Source organism: Aegilops tauschii, chromosome 7 (assembly GCF_002575655.3).
Source record: "Aegilops tauschii subsp. strangulata cultivar AL8/78 chromosome 7, Aet v6.0, whole genome shotgun sequence".
Taxonomy (NCBI): domain Eukaryota; kingdom Viridiplantae; phylum Streptophyta; class Magnoliopsida; order Poales; family Poaceae; genus Aegilops; species Aegilops tauschii.
Window position 1 is genome coordinate 91,262,877 of NC_053041.3, and position 16,105 is coordinate 91,278,981.

Genomic DNA, 16,105 nt, shown 5'->3' on the forward strand with positions numbered 1-16,105 from the left:
AACGCCGCGCCTTGGCTTTGGAGCCGGGTCCGGACGTCTTGTGCAGCCACGTTCACTACGGCTGTCCCTCCGCCTGGCGTCCACCCCGAGGTAGCGCTGGCCGCCTCCGCGTCTCGGGCCGACGAGCTGGAGCCCACGGCCGGCTGTGGCTCCGACGCAGCCTTCTGCGGCTCCGACGCGGCTTTCCCCGCACGCCGGCTTGGCGAAACCCGGACCGCCACCTCAGCCCCCGTGGCCGGCTCGCCCTCCGTCGACTGTGCAGGCGGCAAATCAGGCCGGCCGCCTTGGGCCGCCCTAGTTGGCTGGGTCGGCTCCGGCCCCTTCTCCAAAATGACGACGTCATCGCCGCTTCCTCCCAGCCCCGGCTGGGAGCCGCTGGCTCCCCCTGGCGAGGGCTCCACGTCCCCAAGCGCCATGGCGCGCAGGGGGGTGACCATCAAAGCCTCCCCTGCCGCCGCCGCGGCCTCAGCCTCTGCCTGGGCCTTGGCTGCGGCCTCGGCGAGTTCCTTCGCCGCCTCTTCCTCCCGAGCCGCCTAGGCGGCGGCTGCCTTCCGTGCCTCCTGCTCCTCCCGCACCTCCCGCGCATTCCTTTCCGTCGCCTCCTGGAGGGCGGCGCGGGGGTCCACGCGGCGGGTGGTGCTCCCAGAGCCCCCTGGCGACTCGACGATGGAGCCGGCGGCCGCCCGCTCAAGTGACAACGGAGCTCTGATCGTCGAAGAAAAAGACGAGAGGTCAAGAACCACCGAAGAAAAGAAAGAAAGAGAGTACACCGAGAAAGAGAGCTTACGCCGACACAGTCTGTGGCTGCTTCACCACTTTGCGGAAGCGAGCCGCCTTCGCGGCCGCCTCTTCCCGCCTGGTGGCTGCCGCCCCGCCCTGGGCTTCTTCGTTCGGCTGCCGAACAAGCCCTGGGCGGCGCGACGCTTCTGGCCTCCACCCCGAGCAGGGTGCGCGCCGGAGGAGCCCGCGCCGCGTCCGGATGCCGGCTGGCGGCGCGGGACGGCTTCGGCTTCATCCTCGTCCGGCCAGTCGTTGAAGGTAGAAGTGAACCCGGAGCCGCCTGCTTCGCCGCCGGCTTGGCCACCCGCCGGCTCGGTGGCGTCGTCCATATGGACCGCCCCCAGGTCGGGGTCCTCCAGGTCATGTTCGGTCCGGTCGGGGACGAAGCGACGCTCCGCGTCTGACCCGCTGGCCGGCCGAAGCAGAGGGCTCTGTCGAAGAGCAAGCCGACTAAGTTAGAGTCGGCCCAGAGGAACTCGGCAACGAGGCTGAGAGAGAGAGAGAGAGAAAAGGAGACAAGGGGAGCGTACCGTAGGCGGAGGATTGGCACGGCTATATGGCTCCTTGCCGAATTGCCACTCTTCAGAGAGTTGGCAGTTGGCGAGGTAGTTCACCATGTAGGCGACCTCGTGCTGCGGCATCTCCTTGGTGCACATTCGGCTCGGATCGAGCTGGCCGCTCATTTGACAGATCAGATGAGGCCGGCTCTGGAGCGGAAGAACCCGGCGCGTGACGAACGCGGCCAGGAGGTCGGGCCCCGTCAGGCCCTCCGACTGGACCATCACCCGCAGTCGGGCGATGGCGGCGTTTCCTGCCTGCGACAGCGTCACAGCCCGGAAGGACCACTGGGGCAGCCTGCCCGCCGGTGGGCCAGCTACGTAAGCCGGCAGGTTGATGTAGTCGCCCCGTGGAGCGATGTTCCGCACGTAGAAGTACGACTTCTGCCACTTCTTCACCGATTGGATCAGCGTGATGACGGGGAAGGGGTTGTCGGCGCCTGATCTCCGCGACGCGATGAAGTCGCCGGTATGAGCCGGCACACCCCTGCTGCGCGTGCCCAGCTTTGACTGGAAAAGCTCCCCCCAGAGCTCAAGGGTGGGGAGGACGCCGAGATAGCCCTCGCACAGGGTGACGAAGGCCGACAGCAGCACCACCGCATTGGGGGTGAGATGGTGCGGCTGGAGCTGGTAGAATTCGAGCCAGGAGCGAAAGAAGGCGCTCACTGGCAGGCCGAAGCTACGCAGGAAGTGCGAGCGGAAGACCACCCGCTCGCCCTCCTGCGGCCTCGGCGAGATTTCCTTCGCCGGCGCAAGGCGGACCTCCACTTTGTCCGCGCTGGGCAGCCGCCGCGTGTCGCGGAGGAAGTCGATGTGGTCGTCATGGACGATGGAGCCGTCCCAATCCCCGCCAAGTTGCTCTATGGCAGGAGGCATGGCGAGAGCTAGCACGGCGACGGAGGAGCGTGCGGTGGAAGAGCGCAGTGGCGAGGCGCTGTCGCGAGAACGAGCGAGGGAAGAAGACGGTGGGAGTAGGAGGAGCGTGCGAGGGCCTGCCGCCCTCCACCTCCCCCTACTTATAGCCTCACGAGGCCGAAGAGGCCGGACGTGGGGGGGAGACGTGGGATTAACTGCGCCCACTCCCCCCACGTCTCGCGATTATAGCGCATAAATGCAAGCCAAAACTGCCGCACGGAACGTGCGGGCGGTTTCGGGATATAAAGGATCCGCGCCTGGGCCGGGGCGCGGACGTGGCGGGCCCCCGCCCTGCGGCGACGTCCCGTCACGCGCGTGGGCTGGCAGGCTTTCCGGCCACGTGGTTCGCCAACGGCCCGTGGCCGGCCCGCGGCCCGGTGCACGTGCCTGTGGGTTCCTGCCCTCCGACTCCAGAAGATTTCGACTTGGGCGGCGCACCTGACTAAGGCCGGCTCCCAGCTGCCGGCTTGTCAAAATAGGAAGCTGATCGAGCTTCTCAACCCCTACTCCACCTCGAAGCCCAATCAGCTTCGGGGACTACTGTCGGAGTAAATAGCCACGGGTAGCCCAACCGACTACCCCTGGTTCTTCAGAAAAATTATCAGGCCTTTGGGCCTTCAAGCACTCCGAGCATTGGGCCGCCTTCCCTGGCCGGCTACCTCTGAAGCCGACTCTCGGAAGGCGACCCAGCCTCGAGCAACCTCTCCCCAGGACGACTACGGGGTGGCCGACTCCAAGAAGCCGGCCAAGAAGGACGCCGGCTCCTAGCAGCCGGCCGAGACCACAACCACCCAAAGCTGTTTCCACATAACGGTGACACAACGGGGTGTGGCCACAGTGCGGCCCACTACCCCCGAAGCCCGAGGCGGGCATGGCTACAGGAGGCCGTACGGGACGACCGTCTCCCGTGCGGCTTGGCACTGTAGCCATGCTAGCCTCGACGTCATCCACGACCCACTCCTGTACGGTCCGAGGACTGCGGGCCCCTTCAGCCAGAGAGAGGCGTGAAGGCGGCCCGGCCTTTCCCAGTCGGCCAAGAGCATAGCCGGCCTCCAGAAGCCGGCTACTCCCTTCCTCGAAGCAGGAGCCCCATTAAGGAGACAAGACGAGGTAAGGCTACAGTGATAGCCCCCGAGGCGGCCCACTGTAGCCACGCTTACCTCGACAAAGCCCTCGTCATCACAGGCGAGGCTACAGTAAGCAGCCGCCGACAAGACCCTAGGCGGTGGGGCCGGCCTGTCGACCAAGTAGCCGGCAGCCGGCGGGACCCACCAGCCGGCGGGGCCCAGCAGCCGGCGGAGAAGCCGGCGAGCGTAGACACTGACGGCTGGGACCAGTTCCCATCGGATTACCATTGTACCCCCGGGGGGTAGGCCTATATAAACCCCCCGGAGCACCCATGCAAAGGGTGGGCACCTTAGCACAGTTGGCCTCTGAGCATAGAGCTGCCTCCTAAGCATAGCACACACACCATAGATAGAGAGAAGCAGGAGCTAGCCTTGTTCTTCTTCTCCCTTGATCTCAACAGCTCGAGGAGCGATTGTAGCTACCTTTTATCGATCTAGTGATCATGCGGAGACCCCGCAGAGCAGGACTAGGGGTGTTATCTCCTCGGAGAGCCCCGAACCTGGGTAAGATTCGCCGGCGTGCATGTCTTCGCCTCATCCCGTTTCCGGGCACCGGCGACATTTTATTGGCTCCCACAATGATAAGCCATCCCTTGGCATATGTCGCACCAACCACCCGACACCCATGGACCCTAAGGCCCGTATAGAAGGCCGATGGATCCTATGGCCGGATGAAGGCCCATGGATCATACGGCCTGCAGGAGGCCCATGGTTACAACAGTCCGTGTGTTGCCATGATTATTTTGGCCTAGTTACCAAAAATAGGCTATTGTGGCCACTAGAAAAAAACAGAAAAAGAACTGCAGTGACTACAAGCAAACAACTAAACAAGACAATAAGGAAATAAATAAGCAAGCAATTAACGCTAGCCTATTACCACTATTACACATATTACATCCACTGGGCATCAAAGTTCGCCACCAGTGCAAATATAGGGAACAAAGCAGCACATTACATACACTGGCCATCAAAATTGGCCACCAGTGCAAATAAACGCGGCAGCAAAACAAGAGCATAACTGAAACAACTTCAGAAGAGCTCAAGAAACGTTATCCTAGGTATCCACCATGCTGGCAATAAGCTTAGCAAGCTGATTAGCTTTGTCCTGTTTGGCGCTAAAATCCTCCAACGCTTGCTGTTGCACCAGAAAGTATGCATCTGAATGCTCCAGGGACTTCCGCAGTCCTTTCGCTTCTTGTCGCAGCACAGCTGATCGATGTCTTTCAGCTTGTAGTTGAGACTCAAGAAACCGAACTGATTCAGACAGTGAGTTTGAATAGCTTGTGCAAGCGATAGTGGCCAGTAACTCGAACACTAAACCAGGACAGGACTTTGGGGTTGTCTTGCTGTCTTCAAGATAGTCTTCCTTAGCTGTTTTATCAGCTTTGTTGGAGACCAACAAGGATGTGTCACTATCCTGAACCTTATCTGCATTACTTCCTTTACCATTGCTTAATAAGGCACTCTTCCCCAATATTCTGTCAGCATTCTAAAAGAAGAAACAAGCAGACACATAACAAGTTTAGCATGTACTAGTATATGAAACTCATTTCGGTGAACCAGTTCATTAGTAAGGTGGACAGGATTAAACTACCAAGTATTCTATTGCCAAGTACTAGTACATAATAAAAGCATCAAACAAACATATATCTATGTCCTATGGTCACTGCATTGTCTTGCCAAATCAAAATAGAGACACGGTTCAAATCATATCAGTTCAAGACAAAGCAGCAGTGAAAGAATACAAAGCGTGGGAAACTACACGGCACAACAAGATTTCAGATGGGTACCATGGGTCTACATGTACAACAACACTATTGGCTCTGTTGTGATGCTAGTAATGTGCATGATATGAAAGTCAACTGTATACACAATTAAAATTGAAATCAACAGAGCTATTGATAAGAGCAAACCTGTTAAAGAAACATGCGTGAACATACTTGCTGTGCCATTGGAGTTTCGATTGGATCCTTCAATTTAAAAATAAGTTTGTATGAGTAAATACAGTGATACAAGAGCAAAGCAATCATATTTAAAAAAGGCGCGCCTAAGCGAGCGCTTAAGCGCGCCTAGGCTCTAGGCGTTGGCAAAACGCATTGCGCATAACTACGCATAATCTGTGCATAACTGCGCATAAGCATGCGCTTTGGTCAGTAAAGCGCAAGGCGGTGGCAAAACACACAATTAACGCCTAGCGCTTTTTTGAACTATGATAGCAATGGAATCTTAAATTAGAACAGTTGTTCTTCAGGTTTAGGCACTTCTTCTACATGAACAGAGTACAGTAAGACGCAAGAATATAATACTTAAAAATAGAAAATGAGCTCATAGACCTTACCACATTCTTGGTTCGGGACCAGTACAGAACAAGGCGTTCCCAGTCATCGTCGAGTAAATGTGTCTCAGGAGAACGTAAGGGAATTTGATGAGTTTCTTTGCCGGTGAAGTACGTTTTCTTCAGGTAATTCCGATACTGCCACCAAACATTCTTGAAGATAGCAGAGGTATTAGCACAGGTTACCTCATCCTGAGTTTCCAAATCGGTCCTTCTCTATAGAGAAAAATTGGAAAATTTGTTGTATTATAACCATCATGGAGGTAGGATGTATGGGACGAAGCAAAGTAATTGCCATGAATAACATTACTTACACATAACTCCTGGACAAACACCTGCAACTGGCATTTTCCTTCATCTTCAGTATAATATTTCCAAGATGGGAAGATACGCACATACGATTTAACAACATCAAATGCGATAGATGCTAAACTACGACTAGCTGGTTGTGCTTCCTCCACAGGAATAGGCGTACTAACTGGTGGAGTTGGGGTTTGCCGTGATAGTACTGGCCCTTTGGGCACTGGAGCTGCCTTACTAACTGCTCTTGTTTGGGAGCTCTGTGGTGGAGATGGTGCTGTGTCAACAGGAACTGGGTTACTATCGGCTGGGGTTAGATTGGGTGAAGCTGGTTCTCTGTCCATCGCAGTAGGGGTACAATCTGCGAGAGTTTGGGTTATGTATGGTAGGGCTGGTTCTTGTGCATGTACAACCGGGGTGCTATCTCCACCAAGAGGTAGCACTGTTTTATTTGAAGACCGTGTTTTTAGTCCGCTAGATACAGGCATCACCCGCTCCAATTCAAATGGCTGATAAACAGGAAACATAGTTGAATGTACAGACATTGTATGAGAGACAGATGCAATAGATAGTGTGGAAAAAAGAGGGCATGAAATAGTTGACATGTATGTTGTTTAACTAAAATAGATAGCATGACATAATTTCACATATATGATGTCTATCTAAACTGGATAGCATAGCATAACATAATTCAAAGATATGATGAATAACTAAATAGGATCGCATGACATAATTCACCTACATGTTATCTAAGTAATCAGGATCGCATCATTTAATTCACATATGTGATTTATATGCTAAAAAGAGGGCATTCGATATGATGTCTGAACTAAGAACATGGTGTTGAATATTGTGTATATGATGTCTAAACTATGCAATGCAAGACACCGTATGCATGATATGAGCAGTATAACCGTGCCAAGTTAGAGCATACACCTCAGTGGGGGAATAGGACTGGTCATCTGTCTCTGAATCCATCTCTGAGGAGCTATCGGGACCCAACAAGAGATCTGCTTCGATAGGTAGCACTGTCTGCTCTGAAGGCCTTGTTTTCACTCCAGATTTTTCCATCTCCCACCCAAATGGCTGATTCACAGGAAGAGTAGTTTAATGTACAAACATTGTCGACAAATGGAAATGTAATGAAGAAAAGGATGGGCAAGATATCATTCAAATATATGACGCCTGGTTAAACAGGATGGCATTGCACATTTCACATATATTATGGCTGGCTAAAAGACATGAGACTGCATAATTCCCATATATGATATAGAAACTAAACAGGTGGCATTACAGAACATGTCTAAACTAAGCAGATGACATATATGATGTCAAAAGTAGGCACTGCAAGGTAACATATGCATGATATGACTAACATCATCATGCCAAGGTAGAGCAAACACCTTGGGGGGTAAATAGGAGTGGTCAGCGGCGTCTAAATCCGCCTCAGAACAGATATCTTCCTCTGGATTACAATCTGGAGAGGGGTGGGGAGGGTTTGCCATTGAACCCACCATGGAGCGATGTCTGCATGACATTGTATTGCCGCGCAAAACTCTTCTCTTTTTCTCTACATGTTCAGCATGACTGTGTACAATATCGGGCATGCATACGGAAAAAATATGGTGAGATTATGTAAGGAGAGCATGCAGAAATTTAGAGTGATGGTAACAACCAGTGGATCGACGTTTTTCCGTTGAACCAAAATAGCCCTAATGGATCGACGTGAATTTATAGTAATAAGTGATGCAACAAGTGTACAACCTCTTTGCCGTAGCCGTGTCGACCTCAGCATCATTGGGTTGGTCGCTGAAGTAGTTGAGGCAGAGGTGGCTGTCGGAGGTGTGGAGGAAGATCTGAGGAATCTGTAGACGGCGTCCAGGGCACTGCTCTGTTGTGATGGATCGCTCTGTCGTTGGAGCAGCTCCGGTGAGCCGTAAGACGTCAAGGCTGAAGCAGCACAAGACAGACATCGTCAATCTCAAGTGGGATTCTAATAGCATCTCCAATAGATGATGTAAAATGGATGTAAAATTAACATCACCAAAAACCACCTGACTACAAAAGATGAGGTAAAAACTGTTGACTCTGAACTTAACTGTCGAAACTGAAATTTACTGTGGAATCTGAATGCTACTGTCGAAACTGAACACAATGGTAGCAGAGAGGCACTTGACATGTAGTTTAGGGAGGGCCTGTAGTTCATCTTCAACCTGCACCCCCTGAGCCGCCAGCCACCACCGGCCGAACCGCCGGCCCCAACGCCGCCTCGCCGCCCCGAAACAACTTGCCACCGCCGCCTTGGCCAGCCCTCTAGGCCCCCCGTCCCCACCCTGAACCCTAAGATAGATAGTGGGGTACCTCTCCGGCGAGCCCCCGTCCCCGCTGCGGGTGGTTCTTCCTTAACTCCGGCGAGCCCCCCCAACCCCTGAAAATCGACTGACCCAAAAGTCGATTCAGTCAACTGAAGTGTGGCTTAATCGGAGCAGAGCAACAACACGAGCGAGGGGGAGAGCAGCAGCAGCAACTGGGCGAGCGAGCGATCGAGCGAGAGCCGGAGCAGCAGCAGCAGCGTGAGCGAGCGAGCGAGAGGCGGAGCAGCAGCAGCAGCAGATCCGGCTGGTATGGACGCCGCCGCCAAAGGGGCCTCGCACTGGGGGAGAGCCGTCGTGGAGATGTCGCCCGCGGCGCCGCCTTCAAGGTAGCCGCTCCATGGGGGTGCGGGATGGAGCACCGTCGGCGCCGGGAGGTCGAGTTAAGGAGAAGGTGCGATGCGATGAGTGTACAACCTCTTTGGTGGCGCCGAGTAGGCCTCGGCTTCGTCCGAGGAGTCGGTGAGGATGCTGCGGTTCCGGTGGAGCAGGTTAAGGCGGCGCTGTGGGGATGGAGCAGCCGCAATAGACGAGGCGATCGTGAGAGCAGCTCCTTGGAGGTGGAGGACGGGGCGGCTGAACCGGCGGGACGGCAAGATGGATGACGGATCCTCATCCGAGGAGGTGGACGAGGGACGTCGAGCTGTTGCGGTGGACGACGTCGTCGGGAAAGAGGCTCCGGCTGGGCAGCGGTGACGTGGCGGACGGAGGAGGGTGGGGTTTCGCGGCTGGAGCGGAGAGGTTATGGCGGCCTAGGATTTCGAATGGTGAAAAGGGGGCGATGGGAGGGGGTGAAGCATGACTTCGGGACGCGCTTGTCCAAAATGTAGGGTGTGTTACAAAAGTACCCCCCACCGATTTGAACTAGCGGCCCTTTCGGCTCAGGGTTAGAAGGGGGATTTCGCGTGTCGGGATTTGGCAGCTGGAGGGAGTTTTCGCGCGCGTTGTAATTTCGGGATAGCAAGGCGCGGGTTGTGAAGGCGCCAGTTTTGGGAGCACGATATCTGAATTTTCGGGATATAACAAGACGCGGGTTGAATTTTAGGGACAAGCCTAACATGTAGTAATATTGTACTTGTACGTACCAAATCAATTCGCACTTCCCTCAACCAAAAAGAAAACGAAAAAAAATAAAACTATTCACACCACACAAAGAGAGAGTCTTGCCCCGTTTTACTATACAAATGCTATTCAAAGCTACTCCCTCCTTCCATCTATATAGGGCCTAATGCATTTTTCGATGCTAACTTTAACCAAATATTAGAGCAATGATATATGACATGCAACTTACACAAAGCACACCGTTAAATTCGTTTGTGAAAGGTTCTTTCAATGATATAATTTTCACATTGTGCATGTCATGTACTATTAATCTTGTCAATAGTCAAAGGCGGTCTTAAAAATCTCATTATGCCCTATATAGATGGAAGGAGGGAGTATGAATCCATGTTATGTCCGATTAATTTTTTCGCTTGCTGTATAATGCATGTAACCTACTCATACCAACATTTTAGTGCATTCCAAATGTCTATACTACCGCTGCAATTCGAACTAAATTTGAATTCGTTTCTCTATTTCAATAAGAATCTACAATCATGATTGTTGCCAACTTCAACCATCATAGTTTCCTTGCTATCCGCCAGATATAAATCGGACGGCCTATAATGCAGGACGGCAGGCACACCATCGTCAACAACTCTGTTTTTATAGGAGTAGAGATAAAATATATTAAATGTAGTATAACATGTTCATAACCACACCATGTGTATCACCGTTATATATATTCACACATGCGTCGGTTTGAAACACTATAATAAATTCTTCAAATATCCGAATTTGCTTTTTATAATGAAGTATATATGATCTCTATTCGTCTTTTACACCCACACAATCCTCTTATTTTTGTAGCTAGCGCTAACTTTCTCTTGTGCATGCACACGCCCGCATCCCTCTCACCCTCCCTCAGCATTCTCTAGCTCCATCACGCAAATTCGTCTTTTCACTTTAGGTCGTTCACCCACGGTGTGTGTAGGCCCCCCAGCTCCTTCTTTACGGCTCACATCGATCGATATGCCTCTCTAGCCAGGTGTGCCTAGCACAAACACAAGCTTCCCCTCTTCTCTTGTCACCGTCCATGCCTCACTCCCACCACTCTTTTCATCGTTCTCGTACTCGCACACTCCTCCCCCCTCGATATAGTATGCCTCTCGTACCACCTCCTACATGCATCCCTCTCTCTCTATCCTTCTCCTCGTGCCTCATTTGCTTCTAACACACACATGCATGTATACCGATCGATCTCCCAACATATACCTAGATCGACTTTAACTACCCCCCCATCGATCGACGTACCTCACAAGTTATGTCTCTCCTTTCTCTAACAAAGGGCGATTGATCTTCCTATGTAGTTACGTCTGCTTACCACAGCCACATCGTCCTCCCTCATCATTCGTGCATGCCTCCTGACCCGTCTCTCACACGCACGTGCACAGACAACAAGCAGCCATCTCCTCTCTTGTTGATATTGCGGGCGTGCCCTCCGTTTGTCTAGCAAGCCTATCCCACCATTTGTTAGAAGCAACTCCACTACCACCCCCTCCAACACTCTAGCTCTGTCTCTCTCCCAACCTTATTCCTCTCCTGCACATATGCATGGATGCCGATCGATCTCCCTTAATACATGAGGCAGATCGATCTCCTTAATACATGAGGTAGGCCTCTCTCCTCCTCCACACATATACCAGCCATTGTACCTCTATAGTTAATTGGGCCTCCCTCTTCCCCCACCACACACCGATAGTCGAGCGCTGCAGGTAGGTATCCATGCCACAGAGACAAACTGCACATGTCCCATCAAACGTTCCAGTAGGCCAGCCACTCTATATCTTTGACGTGGGCACACACAAATTCGATGGCACTCTTTATCAATCGCGCGCGCGCACACACACATCATCCATCTCTTTGATTCTATGGACACCTCAAGCCGATGATACCTCCACTCTCTTCTCGTGGATCGCCCCCTCTATATATATGTTATATCCAGGACTCTATTTCACACACATTGCATATGTTACATTTTTTGATTGACCCCCCCCCCCCAAAAAAACCTAACCCACACACTATATCTCTCTAGGTTTGTATCTCTCTCACACAACCCCACGTAGGTGGTGTACGTATACAAGAAGAGAATAGGTGCACCGTTCACGTACTCACGCTTCGTGCCCAGCCACACCCGCGCGGGTACACGGTGGAGCTCGTTTCTTTACGAAATGGTGGCCCACGTGCTAATTTGAACGCCTGTAGCGGTTGTTTACCTAGGGAGGTCGTGTACCACGCGTGCACGAAACAAAGTTTGACTTGACGCGTTGCCGCGTTATTTTTAAATAAAGTTATAGCGCTCAATGGCACGTACATAGAATATAAAACGATTTTTATGGAGAAAAAGGTAGTCCGCTCACTATATACAATGGAGCCTGCCTGCCTGGTTTGTCGCTCTTCAGAGTATCTCACACAAGGCAGCGGTGGCCTCTCTCTCTCTCACCGTTGGTCACTGATCCGGCCTCATCCCGTCCTCCGGGGGAAAGTGAGTGCGGTGGCCTCTCTCTCTCTCACCGTTGGTCACTGATCCGGCCGCATCCCGTCCGCCGGGGGAAAGGGAGGAAGTGCATCGTTTCTCCGTTTGACGGCGCCGAGGCAGCACGTCCCGATCTGCGGTACATGCCGTTCTCTCTGACCAAGCTCCGGCGCGGCAGGGCCTATGCCACCTGCTCGCAGATTCCGCCCGCCGCCGCTCACCTAGTTACATCCCGACGACCTCCAGGTATCCCCTCCGGCCTTGCTCCACTGCCCGTCTTCCCACGTCGCTGCATGTGGATCTTCCATAGTTCTTTGCCCAAAACGTAGCTCGTCCGACGTACTTTCCATATTGCATTCTCGTCCTCACACCGTTTTAGACAAACACAACCGTGTTGTTATCTTCCCTTAGGACAAGGAATATGCTTCTTTTTTGTCGTCGCATGTGTCATCAACTGTTATTGGCCAGTAATTGTTCCCTTTCTACTCGTTGCTATTGCGACCTTTTGGTGAACTGCACAAATCACTTTTTTCTTAAGAGTGTTTTGTGCAGTTGTACTAAAATGTCACACGGGCAACGTCTCTACATTTCAGTGCGACTGCACAAAGGGAGATTGGTTTTGCTCTATCCTCCTCATCCAACTCCGAGCCTAATCTTCTCCAACTAGTTAGTCTTAAGAGAGACTACAAAGGTGACCGGCTTCTATTTGTGTGTTTATTGTTTCATCAGCAGTCCTCTATTATCGTAATCACACTTAATATCTTTGGAACAGGGACGCTCAGCTCTATTTTAGCGGAACTGCACAAAATAATCGGAATGTTGCATGCTCCAGACAGCTACTTTTTTTCCAAACATGCCTTGTTGATTTAGACAGAGCTGGGGGGACGTTGCTGCCAATGAAAGCATGGATAAATTTTAATTTAACACCTTCTCACAACTCTGTCTTCAGTTGTGATGTAATTATTAGCTCTGATCTGCTAATAATTGACATGCATTAGCAAGGAAGTTAGTTTTTTATTGTTTCCGAAAGAGCACTGATGGCAAGACACGCGAAACAAAAGCTGAAGGCTCACACCATTGTACAATTTCATGTCGCTGGAAAATTATTTGTATAGTACGTCAATTATGTAAACAAATGATGGAAGCTTGATAGCATTGCCAGAAGCCTCTTCATCATCCGGGTCCATGTGCCATGCACAAAATTATACTCCTTCGTTCATAAATATTTGTCTTTTTACAAATTTCAAACGGGCATATTTTAGAGTGTAGATTCACTCATTTTGCTTCGTATGTGTACTCCCTCCGTTCCTAAATATTATATTCGTCTTTCTAGAGATTTCAACAAGTGACTACATACGGAGCAAAATGAGTGAATCTACACTCTAAAATATGTCTATATACATCCGTATGTGCCAGTCCATTTGAAATATCTAAAAAGACAAATATTTGAGTAGTCACTCGTTGAAATCTCTAGAAAGACAAATACTCCAGAGTATATTTAAGAACCGAGGGGGTAGTGCACAACCGCATGGGAGACTCAGCCCGGTCGTTGCGTCGCATTAATAGTGAGTAATGAGCAGTCAAATCATAAGCCCCACCTTTCCCACTGTAAGTTGCTCTGAAGAAGCAACCATCAATACGCTCTTCTTTGAATCTGCTCATACTACTCCATCCGTCACTGTTTATACAGCGCGCTTCAGAAAAAAGAAAAAAATTCTGTGGGACAAAGGCGACTAGCGATCGGCTTGAAAAATAGCATTGGTAGTTATAGCACGGCGTCTATTACTAGAGGGAATAATGCGTACACACATGCATGCAGTGCTTCCACCCCGGGTACACACATGCATGCACTTACTCCACTCCGTAGTAGTACAGTACATGGAGAGAAAATTGTGGACTTGATTGCGGTTACCACGCCCTAATTAATTGAGCATTAAACCAAACGCGTCTAAAGTCTCTCTGGTGGTGGAAATGCATTGAGAGAAATGCATCATAATGAAGCGTGCCCTGTAAACTGTGACGGAGGTAGGAGTAGTATGAAGGTGCAAAACCAAGTACGCGTCTGGCCAGTCGGTCAACGCACCTCCTCTTGGCATATCACTGACATGTGGAACAGGAGTGTGAGCAAACCGATCTCAATTGACGGCTAAGATCCAACCCGCCGTTCCTTGAGAGAGACGAGGAGCGAGAACACACAGACGGGCTCGCACGGAGGCCAAGATATATTCGAGCATGGTTGGTTGATCGATATCATTCATTACATGTTGGCTGCCATTTTCCGCCCTTCTCCGGAATAAAGTGTACTTTATCAGAGATAAAAAAATAAGAGTACAGACGCTCCACCATGCGGTTCTAGTAGTAGTACTACTCGTACTACTGCGCTTGGCTCTTCGCCTCTTCGTGAAGTCGAACGATGATGGTATTCCGCATGTTGGGTACTACAGTGTATGCCTCTGACAATCTGACACCGAATGGACTGATGCATGTCCACCGAGGGTAGGTTGCATTAGTCAAAAGGCGTAAGCGAGCTTCACCTTGTCCTGCAAGCTTCTCCTCGTTCTGTGAGTTGATGGGACACACCAAAAAGTAGTGCTAGTCCATACTCCCTCCTTTCCGGTTAATATGGCTTAATCTTTTTTGCGGGTAAATGAGAGAGCTTTATTCATATATAAGCATTCTTAGGACGATCAGCCAAGACACTGGTCACTAGGAAGCGAGGTACCCCGCAAAAAAAGAAGTAGGAAGCGAGGTGTTTCATCAAGCCAGCTCTCGGCCACATTCAAAGTGCAGCAAGCACGGTTCGCACGAAGATGCGCCGCAAGGTTTGCTGACCTGTTTACATGCTGAATAACAAACAAAGAGGAAATATTACCGAGCGCTACTATTTGTAACAGGATATGAGCCAGAATTAAGCGAGAATTGTAGCGAGTGTTCCATGCAATCAACTTCCATTATCACATGCGAGAACCCTCCAAGAGAACCAAATGTGTTGAAGATAGCTTTATCACATTTTAAAATTATAATAAGAGTGCAAACGCTCCTCCATCCGGTTCCTAGTACTAGTATAGTACGTACCTTTATAGACTATAGTAGTAGTACTAGTAAACTTTGCGCTTGACTGTTCACCTATTCGGGAAGTCGAACAATAATAGCACTAGTAGTATAGTGTATGCTTCTGGCAATCTGACACCGAATTAACTGTTGCACGTCCACTGCCTGAGCGAGGAAGAGCTTGCATTAGTCAAAAGTTCCTCCTTGTCCTGCGAGCCACCGCGCGCAAGCTTCTCCCGTCCTGCAACCTTCTCCTTGTTAGGCAAGTTGACGGGACACAACAAAGTAATGCTAGTCCATACTGCCTCCTCTCCGGTTAATATGGCTTAATTTCAAACGAGATAAATACACTGTCTGTCACTGTATATTTATAAAAATACGGTCAGTGGACTTCATAATACGCTCATTGCGCTCAATATATATATTTTCCGGTGTTTATACGGTCACTAGCTCACCCTGACTGAGTATGTGTGTGCATGCACGTGTAGGTTGAGCACTCGAGCGTGACCGTGTGTGTTCCGTCGTGTGCTCGGACATGCATGCATTAGGGCATCGCGCGCGTTTTTGCGTCCATGTGCACGTGTGACTGTTGCATACACGTAGGGGGAGTACGTGTAGGGGCCACTAAGGAGCAGTGAAATCACATAGTAAGTTAGTCGGAAGAAGCAACCATCATTTCACTCTTGAATGACATGTACGCAATATAAAATGGTTGATATGGAGAGAAAAAGAAAACCACTATATATACACTAGAAGGAGCCTAAGCTACAAGCCTACTTGCTTAGGTTGCTTTCTTCACAAGCATAGAACGACGGGCCTGATCCCGCAGCTGGGGAAGGGAACAATGTTCTGCGTAGACGCGGTCGACATCGGCAAGGGAGAAAACCCACAGTCGGTGCGTCCCAATCGGGGGTCACCGCGGTATGGGCCGATGCCGCGTCCCAACCGCCCTTCTAGCTACAGCCCGACGTCCCAGGTAGTCCATCTTCCTTTTGGAGCCGGCTTGCTCCACTGCCGTAGCTCCATCTCCATGTCGATCTTTCTCTACTTCTACCGGCTTCTACTTGTGATGAGTTTATGTCTCATGAACTAGT